At 43.6% G+C, this 18,585-nt stretch overlaps 1 pseudogene; it reads left to right on the top strand.

Moving 5' to 3' along the window:
• Positions 1-18,194, top strand: part of LOC123577836 — a 58,329-nt pseudogene extending 40,135 nt beyond the window's left edge.
• The last annotated feature ends 391 nt before the right edge of the window (positions 18,195-18,585 follow it).

Below are 18,585 nucleotides of genomic sequence, written 5' to 3'. Positions count from 1 at the left end.
CGGTCCACTAGGCAGCTGTTGATGCTTACATGTTTTAGACAGTTTTGCCTTGGGCTGGATGCAATTCAGTGACCTTGACAGGAAAGGCTGTCTGTGTCCCAGTTATAGATTCTGAGTTGTATTGCCCTGCCCTCTGCTCTTATAACTCATATCAAAGTGGGGTCTAAAAGACAAAGTGTATTCCTTAAACCACCTTAAATAAGGTGGCTTTTAAAATCATAATAACACTAGGCGTCTGCGTGGCTCAGTTGGTTGAGCATCTGATTTTGGCTCAGGTCATGATCTCACGGTTCACGGGTTCTAGCCCTGCGTTGGGCTCTGTGCTAACAGCTCAGAGTCTGGAGCCAGCTTTGGATTTTGTGTCTCTGTCTCTCTCTGTCCCTCCCCCGCTCACGCTCTGTCTCTGTCTCTGTCTCTGTCTCTCTCTCTTAAAAATAAATATACATTAAAAAAAATTTTTTAATAAAATTAAAGCATAATGCCCACATAGCTAAGTGCATGTTTATGGATGCATCCCCTAGGTACACCTCACTAATCTTGCTAGTCAGAAGGCATATTTCAGAGAAATTATTCCTAAGGGGTGATAGTTGTAGGGCTAGAGTGCCAATCTTGAATTTTTAAAAAGATAAAACAGTAGCAAAGATGAAATAGTATCTATTAAATGGGGAGTGCCACTCTTATGTAATATACTTGGTTGTTATAAAGCAAAAATTGCAAACCAACAGCCCACAGATTGAATCAGACTTGTATGGGGTGGGGGGGAGGGCAGGGAGTATGTTTGCCTGGGGAAACACAAGGGAAGATTTATTAGAACGAATTGCTCATATCTTAAAATTGGGAACTCTCTCATAAAAATGTAAATAACCACCTTACTTTGACAAAATACAAATATCTAACAACACTGGGCCTCAGGACCACATTCAGCTGGAATTCAGGACTGGTTGTCCCCCTTACGTGGGCCCTGAACTTTCCAGCTAACCAGAGTCTCCACTTATCTCTATTGTACTACACCCAACTCCTTTGCCTTCCTTATATTATCTACCTGAGTAGGTATAGGTATATGAGTAAGACAGTAGAAGGTCACACTCACTGCCCATCATAGAATTGGCTTTCTCTGTCCAAAGGTATTCAGAAAGGAGGTGGTTAGTTTCATGAGGGCAGGCATTCACTGTGTCCATTTTATTTTCTATTGTATCCCTAGCATCTAACATATTCAGAATATCAGTATATTTCTGGGATGGATGGGTGGGTGAGTGGGTGGATGGATGGATAGATGGATGGATGGATGGATGGATAGATGGATGGATGGATGGAAAGCTTGGGCCTCATTTGAGAAGAGAAACATGTGGAGCATCTCAAAGCCATCAGAGACTATTGCCTTGTTAATATGGTTTATGAGAAGTATTGTGGCTCCATTGTCCAACCACACAAAGAGTTATCAGCCCACACTCTACCCATTACTTGAAAAACTATTTCTCTGAAGAGGATAGAGGCAAATGAAGGAAAGAAAAGAGAGAATTCCCCAAAGATTTCTTTTATAGGTACACTGGCTAAGACCATGGACTTTGGTATCAGAAGAAGTTGGATTTGAGTCTTGGATTTCCCACTCACTAGGTTTGACTTTAGCTAAGTTGCTTGACCTCCCTGGTCCTCAGTTTCCTAATATTTAAAAGGAAGATGATGTTTACCTTGTAAGGTTTTTGTGAGTATTTAAAAAGGTAATTCAAGTAAAGCATTTAGCAAACAGTAAGATCTTAATATATAATTCTAGTTATTGTACCCTCTTTACTGAATCATCAGGGTTTTTTTTTCTTTCCCACTGGATTATTTCCATAAGCATAAAACATACTATAATTGCTCCTAATTTTTTTACTGATAAATTAAAAATTCTTCTCTTCATGCATATCCCTCTTCTGCTACTGCCCCAATTCTTTGCTCCCTTCAGAGCAAATCTTTAAAAAGCTATCCAAACAGGGGCACATGGGTAGCTCAGTCAGGTATGTGTCCAACTTCAGCTCAGGTCACAATCTCATGGTTCGTGGGTTCGAGCCCTGCATCTGGCTCTGTGCTGACAGTCTAGAGCCTAGAGCCTGCTTCAGATTCTGTGTCTCTCTCTCCCTCTGCCACTCCCCTGCTCGTGATCTCTCTCTGTCTGTCTCTCAAAAGTGAATAGGCATAAAAAAAAAAAAAAAAAGGCTACCCAAGCACAATGTGTCTGGGTCCTCTCTTCCCATTCTCTCTTTTTTTTTTGATTTTCTTAAATTTTTATTTATTTTTGACAGAGAGAGAGAGAGAGAGAGAGAGAGAGAGAGAGAATGAGCGGGGGAGGGGCAGAGAGACAGGCACACACAGAATCTGAAGCAGGCTTCAGGCTCTGAGCTGAGAGCACAGATGCGGGGCTCAAACTCACAGAATGCAAGATCATGACCCCAGCAGAGGTCAGACACTCAACCAACTGAGCCACCCAAGCGCCCCTCTTCCCATTCTCTTTTGGGGCTGTCAGATTTTTATCGCCACCACTTCCCTAATAAGAGCCCTGGTTAGGATTACATGGCTAAATCCACTGATGAATTCTCAGTTCTCATTTCACTCGACCATTTCATCAACACTTGACATAACTGATCCCCATCCTTTCTTGAAAACATTTCTTCATTTGGCTTGTGAATGCTACTTCCTCTCTCTCACTGGCTAGTCCTCACCTTTGCTCACTCCTCATTTCTCCATTGTTAGCTGTTTTTGCTTACAAGGAAGTCTCATCCAGCCTTATAACTTTATTACCACTTCCATTATGATGACTCTTGAATGTGCATCTCCTCCAGTCAACACCCTTCCCAGAACTCCAGGCCGCTATATAAAACTGCCATTTGGGTATACGTCTCTACTTGAATGTCCAGTGAGAGGCTTGAACCTAGTATTACTGAAATTGAGCCCCTGGACTAGAAGCAACAACATTCCAGTAGCAGCAAGCACGTGTCTCCTAGATGTTGGTAGTACCATTCTGCAATAAAAGGAACCAGGGCTCCTTGGAAATTAGCTGATTCTGGAACTAGGGCAAAAAAATACACAAGACAAGCCTGGAGCATGCTGTAGTGCTAGGAGGTAATGAAATGCTCAAAGAAAAAACAATAATAATTATGGGGATATGTCAAACAAACAAACAAACAAACAAACATAGGAGCGAAATAAAAGAGTTCCCAGTGGCCAAATTTGGAATGACTTAAGCAACAAAATAAAGTAGCACTGGATTATAGTCCAAAGTATAAAATAAAGATCCATGAGTCCATACAGATACAAATTATTGAACAAATAATAAGTAAATGGAGGAGACTAGCTAAATATAGAAGAATTTCAAATAATTTCTATAGAGACTCTGCCCTCAAGGAGGTGGATGGAGCACAAGATGCCCTAAATGTAAGCTGTGCAAAATGACTTCCTTTCAAAAGAGTACAGCAGGGAAAGAGGGTAAAAGAGTAACTTCAAAGAAATTTTTAAAAACACTATCTTATCCAGACTATCAAGTTCAACATCAACATGGTAAGTCATTTAATATGATATGATGAGAAGAGTACTCTATTTCTGAGGTCTGCCTCCAAAAAAAGAAAAAGAAAAAGAAAAAAAGAAAAGCAAAAAACCATAGCCCTAATTGTGAGGAGGGGAAAAAACAGACACATCCTAATGGAGAGATATTTTACAAAATATCTGACCTTCACTCTTCAACACTGTTAAGTTCATCAAAACCAAGGAAAGTCTGAAAAACTGTCACAGCCAAGAGGAGCCTGAGGAGACATGACAATTAATGTAATATGGTAACCTGGAAGGGATCCCAGAACAGAAAAAGAACATTAGGTAACAACTAAGGAAGTCTGAATAATGATGAATGGACTTTCATTAACAATAACGTATCAATATCGGTTCGTTAACTATGACAAATGTATACTAACATATGTTAAGAATAGGGGAGGCTGGATGTGGGGTGTATGGGGACTCTGTATTATCTTCACAATTTTTCTATATATCTAAACTATTCTAGCATAAAAAGTTTATTAAAAAATTAAATCTCTCCCACAATAAAATACAGTATTTCTCATCTTAATAAATGGAAACTTCATTCTTCCAGTTGTTCAGGCCAAAACTCACGGAGTCACCATTGACTTTATTCTCTTTTCCACAGGCCACACCCAACATCAAAGCACATTCCCATCTCAGGGTCTTTCAGTTGCTAATCCCTCTGCCTACCACACACTTTCCTCTGCCCACGCAACCTCCTCCTTCATATCCTTCTGGTTTCTGCTCAAATGTCAACTTCATCAGTGAGGCCTTCCCTGAAGAGACCTATAAAATGAAAGCACACCTTGCCACACTACACCTTATCCCCACCCCAACCCCCAAAACTGTCTTACTTTTCTTCAAAGAATTCATCACCAGGAGAAAGAGAAAAGCAGCCCCAACAGCCAAGAACTTGCCATTGGGTGGGCCATGGTGTTTTCCTATTGAACACGAAAATTTTTAAGGAACAACATCAGACAAAGCCAATCTGTGTCTATGATGGATCAAGACAAAAACAAGACTACTCCCTAATCACATTCAAACAAACCAAAAAATATGAACATTGTCCAAAACGCAAAAGTGACCAAACGTCTCCATATTCCGGCTAATGTAAGTGATTACTGTGGCTTTACCAGTTACATAGTTGGCCTTGCCCCATCCCTCTTCCCTTCTAGATGAGAATTATTAAAATACTGTGGTAGACTGAATATTGCCTCCCAAAGATGATCACATCCTAGTCCCAAGAACTTGTGAAAATGTCACTTTATATGGCAAAAGGGAATTTGTAGATGTGATTAGGGTGAAGATTTTTAGTTGGGAAGGTGATCTTGAATTATCCAGGTGGATCCAATGTAATTACAATGGTGCCAACAGGAGGGAGGCGGAGGAGATGTGGTAACACTGCAGTGAAGCTGGAGGAGTGCAGGCAGCCCCTGGAAGCTGGGAAAGGCAGGAAGACAGATTCTCCCCTGAAGCCTCCACAAGGAACCATCCCTGCAGACACCTTGACTTTTAACCCAGTGTGAATGATTTCAAACCTAGAAACCTGATCTCCAAAACTATAAGCATAAATCTTTGTTGTGTTTAGTTTATGGTGCTCCGTTACAGCAGCGACAGGAAACTAATGCAGAGTTATCCCTATTTCTTTACAGCATCCAATCCGGATCAAAGCCCCACCTCCTGGAATTCTCTTCCAAAATACCCAACACAACCCCAAGTCCTATAATCAGTCCTTTCTCACATCTTCCTGAGAAACCCCATGGTCCTCTGGTATACATTCTCCCTCACTGCCAACAGCCAATAAACCAGTTTTGGTCAACTACAGGTCTACCCTCGGTGGTCTTGGCTGAAGGGCATCAACACCCATCTGATGTTCCAAATGTTTAAATGTTTATTGTCTGTCTGACCCAACACTGTATCCCTGGTGCCAGGATGCTAGTAGGCATGCGATAAATATATAAACAAGCCATCCATGAATAATGTTATTTTTAAGCATCCTCAGACAAATATGATGAAAGAGAAGCATTCTAGAGCTGTACATCAGATATGCAAAGCCAGCCAAACCAATTCTTTGGTAGGCAAACATTTATTTGCTTAATTTTTTATTTTTAGACACTAAAAGGGTTAATCAACCCTTCTTTTCTTAGTGAAGTTCCCCTAGAAAACTTCTGGCCTTGGAAAAATGGAGCAGGGTAAGGTCTATACTGAAGCCAGGAGAACCTGGCTGGGTTAGGGGTGAGGGTGGGCAAAAGAGTGACCCAGAGACCTACCATGGTAGTAATGTCACAGTAACCATTACTAGTTTTTTACCATCTTACTAGGTGCCAGGCACTCTTTGAGAACATTGTCTAGGGAGATCCTATATATAGTCCAAGAGTTAGGTACAACTATTGCCCTGTTCTACTGATGAGAAGAGTGAATCTCAAAAAGATGAAGTGATTTGCCTGAGGTCATGTATCTAACAGGTGACAAACGCTGGATTTGAACCCAAATCTGTTGGATGCTGAAGTTCATGATCTTCACTATGTTATAGTCACCAGTCTAAGAAACCTGCCTGTAGTTGAGGCAAGGGATCAAGTAACAGGTCACTGCTCAGTGAGGAAAGTTCCAGGTACACACTAAGATGCTGGTTTCTTGGGCTCACACTCCTCTTGAGTCCTGTACAGCTAATGACTAAACGTGAGTCCTCAGCACTCCTCACAGACCTTCCACGTTCAAAAGTCATTAGTTACAGAGGCCATTTATTCCTGTATTCATCCATTCAGTGTTTATTCATTGAGTGCCTAGGATATGTCAGGCGCTGAAGCAGGTTACAAGACCATCTGCTGAATTATTTCCAACTGGAAAATATTCCCAGGAGGTCTGGCTGGCCACAGTTTGGCCTGGAGATCCAGAAGTAGACAAGATAACCACATAGCATTCCCTTCCAACTTTGGGTATGCTGATCCTGGCTGCTTCTGAAACTGTTCAGAGGGATTAACAGGACAAAGCAGCGGCCCATGCATCCCAAATGCCTGGCTGGCCACAGTGTTCAGCCCTTGAACAAGCTGGGAAGTCTTGAAATAGCCCCAAGGTGCTCCCTGTGGGATCTCCAGGAAGCTTTGCTAGGGTCTATTGGCATTTTCTATAAAGATCTCTTAAATCCAGGCCTTCGTCCTACAGCTAAGACTCTGGGACAATGCCTGCCACATGGTGGGGAAGAGATGTGGAAGTCACAGCACAGGTTGGCAGAAGGATAGAGCCATCTGATGCCTGCTTTTCCACAGGGGCAGCAGCAGGGGCCATCCTGAGGGAATCGCAGTGCTGGAGGACTGGAGACCACAGCAAGTTCAAGAACTACCTCACGCAGGGCATGGCAGGGAAAGGCTTTGGTGGATCTAACCAATTTACTCCTATTGATTTTCAGATCAAAGAGGTTCAGCTCACAATTCAAAAGATCCTTATCGCTCCCTCCTGCTGTGTCTGCTGCCTCTCCCAGACACCTCACAAATCCCCCTTTGGCCTTGATTTGCCTCTGGTGGAAGCGAGGGGGAGGGGCAGGGATCCTAGGTGTAATTCTGGGCCACATCAGTCCATTTGACCCGGGCAGTGCTCAGAGGTCCTGGGCAATGGGACCATGTAGCTCAATGGTGAGAGGGCTGGGAGCTTGGGTCCTGATGTTGGCATCACCACCCACTTGGTCTATAACCTTTCACAAGCCACTTTAACCCTCTCTGGGTTTCTTTTGCTCAACTCTCAAACAAGAATAAGAGCTACCGTAGCCTTATAGTTAAGGAGCAGGGCCTTCAGAATTAGACACAACCAGATTCAAACTCCAATTATATCCTCTGTGGTCTCAGACAAGTCAGTTCACCTCTCAGAGCCTCCACTTCTTCATGTGAAAAATGGGCTTCCAGCAGTTCTGGCCCCTTGGGTCATTGTGAGAATGAAGTGTATAAAAGTGCTCAGCATTTCCTTGACATATGGCAAGACCCATAAACACCCCCTATTACTAGCAAACCAGGCTTTAGTGAAAATAAAGCAGAGTTGTGTGTATAAAAGACTTTGAAGCGTATAGGGTACTAAAACACAAACAACGAGCAAACTCTAAATGTTTCTGGGAATCACGCCAGTGCACCTCAGACTTGGGGTTCAGGAGGATGTCCTTCAAAAAGGGGTCAAAAGAAGGACACACGAGACAAAGAAGATGTAAGAGGCCCGAGGGAACACTGCTGTGCAGGACAGGCGACTTTCTAGGACCCCAGGGCATTTCTATGTGATTGTGACATTAATGCGCCCCACCTCAGCCCACTGTTACCCCCAGAAATACTTGTTCTGCGCCAGCTCTCCTTACAGGTAAGAGCCATTCAGGTAACACTGCCTGTTGGCAGAGTCTTCTGGCAGAGGCAGAGGCTGCTTGGTGCTTCTCCCAACAAACCTTTCTTTCCTTCCTTCTTTATAACAGGATGCCAGTTATATTTAGGCAGCAATATTTCCCAGACTCCCTTGAGTTTAGGTATGGCCAGGTGACCAAGTTCTAACCAATGAGATGTAAATGGAAGTGTCGTATGGGACTCATGGAAAAACTCTTTTAAAAGGAAGACATGACCCCCTTTTATTTCCCTTTACAACCTGGCCCTGTAGCCTGGCCTGGATATCTAATGGCTAGTGCACTGGTAGTCATTTTAGACCTTGTGGTGACTTATGGATGGCTGTGCCCCAGAGGTGAAAAGCAGAGAGAGGAGAGCTGGCCTCATGAAACTGTGAAGCCTCCATGACGAGGCACAGGCCACCCACCTCTGGATTTTTTCTACATGATGGCACAAAATCAGACACTCAGATCAATGGAACAGAATAGAGAACCCAGAAATGGACCCACAAACATATGACCAACTAATCTTTGACAAAGCAGGAAAGAATATCCTATGGAAAAAAGACAGTCTCTTCAGCAAGTGGTGCTGGGAAAACTGAACAGCGACATGCAGAAGAATGAACCTGGACCACTTTCTTACGCCATACACAAAAATAAACTCAAAATGGATGAAAGACCTCAATGTAAGACAGGAAGCCATCAAAATCCTAGAGGAGAAAGCAGGCAAAAACCTCTTTGATCTTGGCCGCAGCAACTTCTTACTCAACACGTCTCCAGAGGCAAGGGAAACAAAAGCAAAAATGAACTATTGGGACTTCATCAAAATAAAAATCTTCTGCACAGAGAAGGAAACAATCAGCAAAACTAAAAGGCAACCAACAGAATGGGAGAAGATATTTGCAAATGCCATATCAGATAAAGGGTCAGTACCCCAAATCTATAAAGAACTTATCAAACTCAACACCCAAAAAACAAATAATCCAGTGAAGAAACGGGCAAAAGACATGAATGGATTTTTTCTACATGAGAAAAAGTCTCTTCTATGTTTGAGTCTGCAATCTTTTTCAGCTTTTCGATGATGAGGACTCACTCTAGCTTGTACTGTTTAAGATTCTGTTCAAGGCCCTAGCATCTGGGTAGACTGTCCCCACCCTGAGGTCTAACATGGGATTTATTTCCAGTGGCTTTCAAATCAGCAGAAGGCAATTTGGGGACCTGTTCATTGCCCTTATAGGTAAACGCTGACTAAGGTTCCACTAAGGAGATGGTGTGGGCTTCCATAGCACAGGATACCCCCAGGTAGAGGACTACTCTATTCTGCCCCACCTGGTAGAACCAAGGAGGGTTTCATGGAGCAACACTTGTGCTAGGTTCCAAAGAAGGAATCAAATTTCAACCAGCAAAAAAGAAGGGATGCCAGACAAAAGGAATGGTGTAAGCAAAGGCACAGGCAGACAATCAATCTTTGGAGAATGATGGCATAGTGTAGGTTACTGACAGCTTTGAATGTTATATCAGATTATTCAGGTTTTATTGTATAGAATTGTCCCTCTAAGGACTTCCACAAGGGATCAGTGCCTTTGTTGTGTGTGTGTGTAATCAAGTCAGAACTATTAAGAACAGTGATCATAGTTTCAAAAAACATATGCATATTATATATATATATAATATATATATAAACTAGATATGCATATACATATGCTTTTAAAAAAATTAGAATGAACTAAAATAACTAACACTGAAAGTTCTGGGTTTCTTCATAAATTATTTAATTCAATCCCCATGACAACCCTCCTGGGCAGGTACTGTTATGATCCCTTACTCTGCAGTTGAGAACTTCTGTCACTTGTCCAAGTTCTCACATCTAGCATGTGGCAAGGCCAACATCTAAACCTTGCCGGGTCAGTTTAATTTCAAAGCATACTTCTTAACTATCAACCTCCCACTCCTTCTAAAGTGATTCACACCACAATGTCAACTTCTAGGCAGAGTGATCATCAGTGACTTTTTCTATTTTGTACTTTTTCCCATTTTCCTATTTTTCTACAGGCAAAGTGTACTGTTTCTATATTTACATTGTGAAACATAACACGTTTAGAGGGACATGCATAAAACATAAATTTGCAGCTTCGTAAACTGGAAGACAAACACCCACATAACCACCACCCATATCAGACCCCAGAAGTACCACCTGTGTCTCTTCTGATCCTAGCTCCTTCCATCCCCCTAAAGATAACCATTCTCCCCACTGTCTTGTTCACATCCTTCTGTTTCCTTAAAATCACCACCTAATCATTAATTCTGCTCTTTGAGTTTTATATAAAAGAAATAATATAGTCTGTATTCTTTTATATCTGACTCCTTTTACACATTATGGTTTCTTGTAATACTTTACTTAATAGCATATCTTACTAAGACCACGTTATTTTTGTAATCTGAAAAAAAAAGCATTAGCATTATTAAAATACTTTGTGGTATCATACAAGTGCCTCCAGAGCCTGACTCAGTTGATACCTTCCCAGTATTCCCTTGTCAGGAATCACTTCTGGGTTAAGCTTCTGGGTGGCTCAGACCGTTAAGCTTCTGACTTTGGGTCAGGTCATGATCTCCTGGTCTGTGAGTTCAAGCCCTGCATCAGGGCCTAGTGCCTGCTTTGTATTATGTGTCTCCCTCTCTCTCTGCCCCTCTCCTGCTCACTCTCTCTCTCTCAAAAATAAACATCTAAAAATTTTTTAAAAATAAGAAGAAGAAGAAGTAGGATTTGTTCCCTTTACAAGCCCAGGGCCCATAGCTCCTGGTTCCCCAGTTCTCTCTACCTGTGCCAGGCTCCCGGCTGCTCTTCCACCAGGCCAGCTCAGCCAGCTGCCTCTAAATGGATTATCCAATTCACTGCTGTGATTTCCAAATCACTGTCTAGGTCACCGATCATGTGTCTCTCTGCCCAGTAGGCACTGGGACCTTTAGGGCAGAGAGAAGTGGCCATGCTCCCTGGAGACCTAGGCTTCTTTCTCTCTTTGAGGACAACCTAAGATTCCTTTAACTTGGGACATCTGTGGGATGCCCCCTACTCTTCCTTCTCCTCCTCCTGCGCTTTCTTTTCCTCTTAAAAAAAATTTTTTTTTAATTTTTTTTATGTTTATTTATTATTGAGAGACAGAGAGAGACAGAGCATGAGCAGGGAAGGGGCAGAGAGGAGGAGACACAGAATCGGAAGCAGGCTCCAGGCTCCGAGCTGTCAGCACAGAGCCCGACACGGGGCTCAAACTCACAAAATGCAAGATCATGACCTGAGCCAAAGTCGGACGCTTAACCAACTGAGCCACCCAGGCACCCCCCCCAAAAAAATTTTTTTAATGGAGATTTTTCAAACATATACAAAAGTACAGAGAAAAGAACAAACCCCCATGTCACCAATGACCAATACACGCCCCATCTTTTTTCTTCTAACCTCCACCTGCTTTCTCCCCCATTCATACTGGATTATTTTGAAGCAAAACCAAGAGCTGTCATCTGTGAAAACTTCAGTACATATCTTAAAAAGGTAAGATCTCTTCTTAAAAACAGAGCCAAAATATAATTATCATAATTCCTTAGTTCTGTCAGGTATTTCCTAACTGTCTTCTTGATCATTTTATAAATGTTTCTTTACAGTTATTCTGTTCAAATCAGGATCTAAACAGGTTCTATACAGTGCCTTTTTAAAAAATTTTTAAAGATATTTATTTATTTTTGAGAGACAGAGACAGAGTACAAGTGAGGGAGGGGCAGAGAGAGAGAGAGAGAGAGAGGGACACACAGAATCTGAAGCAAGCTCCAGGCTCTGAGCTGTCTGCACAGAGCCCAACCCGGGGCTCGAACTCACAAGCCATGAGATCATCACCTGAGTCAAAGTTGGACACTTAACGGACTGAGCCACCCAAATGCCCCTATTCACTGCCTTTTGATGAACTATCCCCCCTTCTAGTGGGGAATGGTTTGGAGACCTTGAACTGGGCCCTGAGCTTTTCACTGCTATTGAGTGGGTGGTCACTGGTCAAGGCTTTCAGGGTACACAGATATAGGAAATACAAATGTGTGTGTGTGTGTTTCCAAAAAGAAAGTGTAGCATACATTTAAAATGATATTTAGAATTCAAAGTTTAAATTACAGAAGTTTTCCTGAAGCCCTTAATTTTATGTTTGCATCTCTTCCTCTCATGTTGAAAATCCTAGTTTCTAATAACATCATTACTTATTTGGTTTATTTTACTATGTGTGTGTGAAATGGTTTTGAATAATGATATCAATATTATTTCTAATTATAATTTTGGTGAAAACACTTGAAGATCTATTTTTCATTTCTTTTGCTCTTGGGATATATTCTACTAAGTGTGTACAGTTAAAATAATGTTATATGAAATAAAGTTGTATGAAATAATTTTTCTTTGTGTACCTCCAACCAGAAACACAAACAATTAGGTTCACATGTTTTGTGTTTCTTTCCTTATTCAAAGACTGTTATTTCCATTTTTGAGTTAACTTTGTTTTGTAATCACAAAAAACATTTACACTGTTCCAATGTCAAATCTACAGCCTATGTACATCCTGCCAAGTTCAGTTTTGGTCCTTGTCCCCTCCACCTGTTCCCTCTCTTCCTTTAGCTACCTAATTTTATGATTATTATTTTATCTGTTAATGTTAAAGAATGAATTTATAAGTGACAAAGCCTCCCTTTTTAAACAATAATCGGGGATTGTTTTTTAGTGACTAACACTGTTATTCTTTTAAGATCTGTTTGAAAAATTTCTAAGTGTTTGGAATCACAGAAGAGGGAAATTGCTCATTTTTATAAATAACTAAGAAAAAAAGGAAGAAGCTTCTCCCAAGCACCCAGAAAATCCAGCTAAGAAAGGGTCTCACTGGCTACTTTTTAGGCACTGATCTAGCCAATGGAGTACACAGGCCAGCCCCACCTGAGATATTCTGATTCTCTAAGTCTAAGGGCACATCCGTGTGTTTTCACAAGCTCCCCAGGTGAGGCTAAGAAGCAGGCCTGGTGGATAACCACGATGTAAACCATGATGGAGAGTCAGGCTCCTTTCTGAGAATCTCAGAGCAATGTGTTGTAGGAATAAATCTTGCATCCAAGACTCAGGACTGACTGCAAGAAACATTACCTTATCTATCTTTAATGCCACTTAATCTCTATTCTCACCTCTCATCCCACCAGAAAACAGACACTAAGTCTGGGCCAAACTGAGGACCCCCTAATCCCATTACACCTAGGTTCCCAGGACCATTGAAGAGTGGGGGAAGAGGGGGATGTGATCCTTGCAATCCCTGTCCATTGGGGCCTCGTGATTCAGCCACCACCTGTCCACCCTGACCGTTGATCAACACAGGAGGCTGCTCAGTCATGGCCCATCCTGGCCATGGGATCACTCATGTTCAGCAGCTCTCTGGCTGGATCTGATGCTGTGCCCTAGACACTGAAATCATCCCACTGCTCTTCACCCTTGGAGGCCCTGCCTGCCCAGATCTACCTACCATGCAGCCCTTTCTTTTCTGGAGCCCCACCTGGGAAATGGGGCACAAGCCTCTGTGAGTCTTGGATTCAGCAAACTGACAAGGTTTTTTGCCACACCCGCTCTCCTGACCTGGACTTGGCCCAGGGTACAGAGTTCAGGGTCTTCTTCTCAATGAGCCAGGACCTCTCTTCTCCCCTGATACTTGAAGGAATCTTTCTTTATTTAGACTGGGGCTGAAGAAAACCTTGTTCTTGGTTATGCAACATTCTCTCATCCTTTTATCTATACTTACAGTTCATTTCATTCGCCCAAGGCTAAGGCTTTTGGATGCAAAATCCCTGAAGCATCTCCCTTTTCTTTTGTTAGCTCCCTTCTCAGGGCTACCACACTGCACAATTCAGGGAGCATCATGCACACAGTCTGGATGGATTTACACAGTGCACAACCTGAACAGCTGTATGCATATGTACAGCTGTATGTGTTGCAAAAACACTGACCACAGTACAGTCTGAAAGGGAAGAAAAAATGCTATGGGGGAAAAATATTAGCTAATGTTTCAAAAACATTGTCCTACCACTTGAGAAAGTTCCAGGAGGAGGAGGAGGTGCCCATGAGCCTGGATTGTTACTTGCAAGTCTGACTGGAACAGAATAGCAAAGGTGAGAGTGACCTTCCTCTCCCTGCTTTACTACGTCCTTCCCCAGTCTTATCACCTCAGTGTACCAAGAAAAATCTCAGTCTTCCTCCTCTGAGCTCCAACAACCTAGGATCCAAGAGGATAAGCTGAAGATACTACAAATATGGCCAGTGAAGCCCCTGAAGATCCTTTCCCAGACAGAAGGAAGCACTGAGTGTCGGCATTGAGGGGCACCTGGGCAGAGTCAGTTCTCATTGGTGAGCTTTCACACACCAGCACAAAAAAAGAGCCTTCTGAAAGCTACCTGGTCTCTGGTCTGTTCCCAGTCCCCAAGTTCTAAGATTCAGCCAGTTACCATGGCAGCTGCTGCCCAATTGAAATGTTCACATTTATAGAAACTGGCTGAAGCATTTGAATCTGACAGGACTGGGACACCAAGCAGAGAATGTCACTTCTCCAGACACATAAGGATGCTTTCTCCAAAAAAACCGTGGAAGTGCCTGGCCCGAGACAGACCCCAGGACTCCAGGCCCCTGGCATAATTCACCACACGACTGTGAGCAGGTGTCCCACACAGAAGATGTCCCCCCGACCCCGACAACTACAGTGTGCCTATTTCATCATTATTAATTCATTCACTCAACAATATCGAGCGCCTTCTCTGTGTCAGGCAAGGCACTGAGGATAAACGGTGAGTGTTGTGGAGTCCCTGTGTTCACCTGGGCCATTTAGTCAGGAGGCCAGTGAGAAAACAGGGAATTACAACACAGTGTGAGAAAAACAACGTGGGGGCTGTGAAGGCACCAGACTGTGGTGAGGGGTCATGGGCACTTCTCAGGTGAAAGCCGAGCTGAGCCTTTGAAGGATGGGCAAGAGTTAGTGGGATGCAGTAGGGGAGTGGATGGAAAGGCACTCCCTGCAGAGAGAACAGCATATGAAAAGGCCTGTGGGGCAGAGCATTCCAAGCAATTCTAGGCTGTTGCAGCAGAAAATGAGAGTAAATGAGAGAGGAAATGCAACCTAAGAAGACAGTGAGCTCAGGACAAGGAAGGGTTTCCAGTGCCTGGCTCCCCTTCAAAATCTAACAGCCCAGGGCTTCTGGGTGGCTCAGTTGGTTAAGCATCCAACTCTTGGGTCTCCACTCAGATCATGATCTCATGGGTTTGCAAGTTCGAGCTGACAGCACGGAGCCTGCTTGCGATTCTCTCTCTCTCTCTGCCCACCCCCCCCCAACCCCACTCACTCTCTCTCTCTCTCTCTCTCTCAAAATAGGTAAATAAACTTTAAAAAAATCAAACAGCCCCAGGAAAGATGGAGAGATTCATTGAGATGAGGCCCTGTATTTGGTGCAGGAAGGGCAATGTCCCTGAGAAGGGAGCTTAGAGGTGTGGCCACACCTCCCCAGTGCCCATCAGCCTCAACCCCCATTCAACAGAGATCTAGAGGAGCTGTCAAATAGGACATCCCTCCCACCTCCCACCTCTTGTCCCCTCAGTGCCACGGCTGCTGGCAGAAAACACCATTCCAACCTCCCAGCCATTCCATTCAGCTCTTCTAGTAGGTGAATAACAATTTATTGTGTACCAGCCTGGGCTTGGCCCCATGCTCAGTGCTTCACGTGAAAAATCCATCCAAGCCAAAAATTATGTTCAAGCACCTTCTATGTGATAGGCAGTATAATTTAGAACTTGGGGGCATAGCCATGAACAAAAATAACAAACTCTCTGCCCTCAAGGAACCTCTATTCTCGGGGCAGGGGGAAATAGACACGTTATACATCAGGAGGTCATGGTGGTTTAAGAAGAATAGAACCCAGGGAAGTGACAGAGAATGATGGTCAGAAAGGGGGTCATCTGAGTTACGATCAGAGGGAAGTGAGGAAGTGAACCCTGCGGCAATCCGGAGAAAGAATGTATCTTACTGAAAGGACGGTAAGTGAGGAGTGCAAATGTTCCCTCTGTGGGGTTGGGGGGCAGGACCAAGGGCAAAAGCAGGAGGGAACCCTGCCAGAGCAGTGGCAGGAACTCAGATCATTTTCCCAATGGCACGACAGAGTTGGATATTATTGTTGTTCCAACATTACAGATAAACTGAGGTTAAGCGATACACCCCAGGGTCTCAAAACCTTTTTTAGACAGAGCTGGGATTCAAACCCAGCTGCTCAAGCTGTAGAATATGTGCCCTTAACTGCTCCCCTAGAATGTCTTGGCAATGGGGCCCCTCAGTGGCTCAGTCTGTTAAGTGCTGGACTCTCAATTTCAGCTCAGGTCATGACCTCACAGTTTGTAAATTCGAGCCTTACACTGGGCTCTGTCTGTGCTGACAGCGCAGAGCCTGCTTGGGATTCTCTGTCTTCCTCTCTCTGCTCCTCCCCCACTCGCATGCTCTCTCTCAAAAATAAATAAACATTGAAAAAAAAAAAGAGTGTCTTGTCAAGAAACTGCAGATAACTTATAACAGATCAATAAGATTCCAACCTCCCCAAAGGTTACCCCCAGCTTCAGTGATTCCACACCTAAAAATGTAAGGGGATTATCAAGGACTCAAACAAAGACTTAGCTACTTTGTTTATAACAGTACAATGACTGGCAATGATGCCTTTTCCCTGATAATAGGGAATTGATAAGTATATATGTTTCATGCACATGAAGAGTATATTACACGTAGCCATTTCAAAAGACACCATAGAAAAGTAGGGGTTGTGGGTGGAGGGGTGGGCTAAATGGGTAAGGGGCATTAAGGAACCTACTCCTGAAATCATTGTTGCACTAAATGCTAACTAATTTGAACGTAAATTAAAAAAAAAAAACTAAAAAATAATTTTAAAAAAGGAAAAGTATACAACAGCACGGAAAGACGGTCAAAATATGTCACTGACACTAAGCCATACACACAGTAGGATCCCATTTTTGTAATAAATAAATAATATGTAAATATAGGCACAGACAAAAGACTGGAAGGAATTAAACCAAACTGTTGATAAATCGCTTACCCAGGATGTAGGATTGTTGGGTGGGTTTCCTGCTTTTTGTTTAGCAGCATTTACTACAATGAATATAAATGATTTTTGTGCTTCCTGGGTTGGCCAGTCCCTGGGTGGGGTGGACCTGGGCTCCTCTCACCCCACCCCACTCCTTGACAGGGGCGGAAAGCAGGTTCTGCCGCCTCCCTGCTAGAATCCCATTCAGGTTGGCGATCCTTATAATGAAGCAGCTCCCTGGCCTGAGACAGAAAATTCAGCCTCACCTCACTTCTCTACAAAGACTTCACGATTCGGGGCTGCCGGGAGGGCTCCAAGTCTATACTGTGGCAGCACATCAGCTGGGGTGCCAGAGCATCACGGTAATTAGCCCTCATCTTGTCAAAGGGCTTGGTGCTATTTTTAAAATCTTTCCAACACGTAGATTTCACTAAGGATTCCAGGAGTCCCGCTCAGTCCACTCGGTGCTTTAGGAAGGCAAATGAACTGATAGAAAATTTAGTGGAGATCACCTAGAACCTTCAGGGAGATGCATCCCTGCAACCCCACCCCAGGCACACATTTGCCAGTCTTCCTACTGGAGGTGGAAGGGAGTTAAGCCAACTGGAACTTTGTCCCCTGCCGCCCCTTTTTCTCACCTGCCTGAAAGACACCTGGAGCCATTCACTTACTAGACCTCTGTTGCAAGACCAGTTTAGCATAGAGGCTTCAGAACCAGTCTACAGGCCCTGCTACACACCTGCATGTGACCTTGGGCAGGCTACTTAACTTCTCTGTACCTCAGTTTCCTCATCTATAGGAACGATGAGGGGACAAAGCACCAAACTTCTAGGGCTGTTGTCGTGACCAAAGGTCAGCAAGCCATGGTCCCCCAGACTAAATCCGGCCTACCTCCTCTTTCTGTAAATACAGTTTTATTGGAACACAGCCATGCATATTCATTGATGTATTGTCCAGCGCTGCTTTCCTGCTACAATAGCAGAACTGGGTAGTTATGACAGAGCCTGTACGGGTCACAAAGCCTAAACTATTTATTAAATGTTTATTATCTGGCCCTTTGCAGGACAAGTTTGCCAACTCTGTCTTACATCAGACTCTCCCAGAAGCAGAACGTGAGACAAAGATCTGGGGGCAAGTGATTTATCAAGGAAATGCTGCCAGGAGGAACCAGTAAGGGGGTGGAGGTGACATCAGGTAAAGTCTCAGCCTCTGCCTGACCCGCTATGAGCACTTCCGGTCCCCCTGCAGGTGAAGTGGTTCAGAAGGTCCCTGAAGAAGAGAGCAGGTGACAGAAGCTGCCACATGCCCATGCCATCGTGCTGAGCACTTTAGGTACATTATAATACTGCTCGCGGCAGAATTAGGAGGTGGAAAATGTATGATGCCCACTTTACAGCTGGGAGGTAAATGAGATGATACAGATGAAGTCTCAGCCCAGCACTGGCCTCACACAAGGCACCCACCAAGAGGAACCACACATACCACGCTTCTGGCTGTGTGCTGAGTGCTGGGGCCACACAGATCCGTGAGGCGCAGTCTTTGTCCTCCAGGAGCAACTGGACTGG

Source organism: Leopardus geoffroyi, chromosome E2, assembly GCF_018350155.1.
Source record: "Leopardus geoffroyi isolate Oge1 chromosome E2, O.geoffroyi_Oge1_pat1.0, whole genome shotgun sequence".
NCBI classification, from domain to species: Eukaryota; Metazoa; Chordata; class Mammalia; order Carnivora; family Felidae; genus Leopardus; species Leopardus geoffroyi.
The sequence above is the reverse complement of the archived record's forward strand: the minus strand, read 5'-3'. Positions and strand labels throughout refer to the sequence as shown.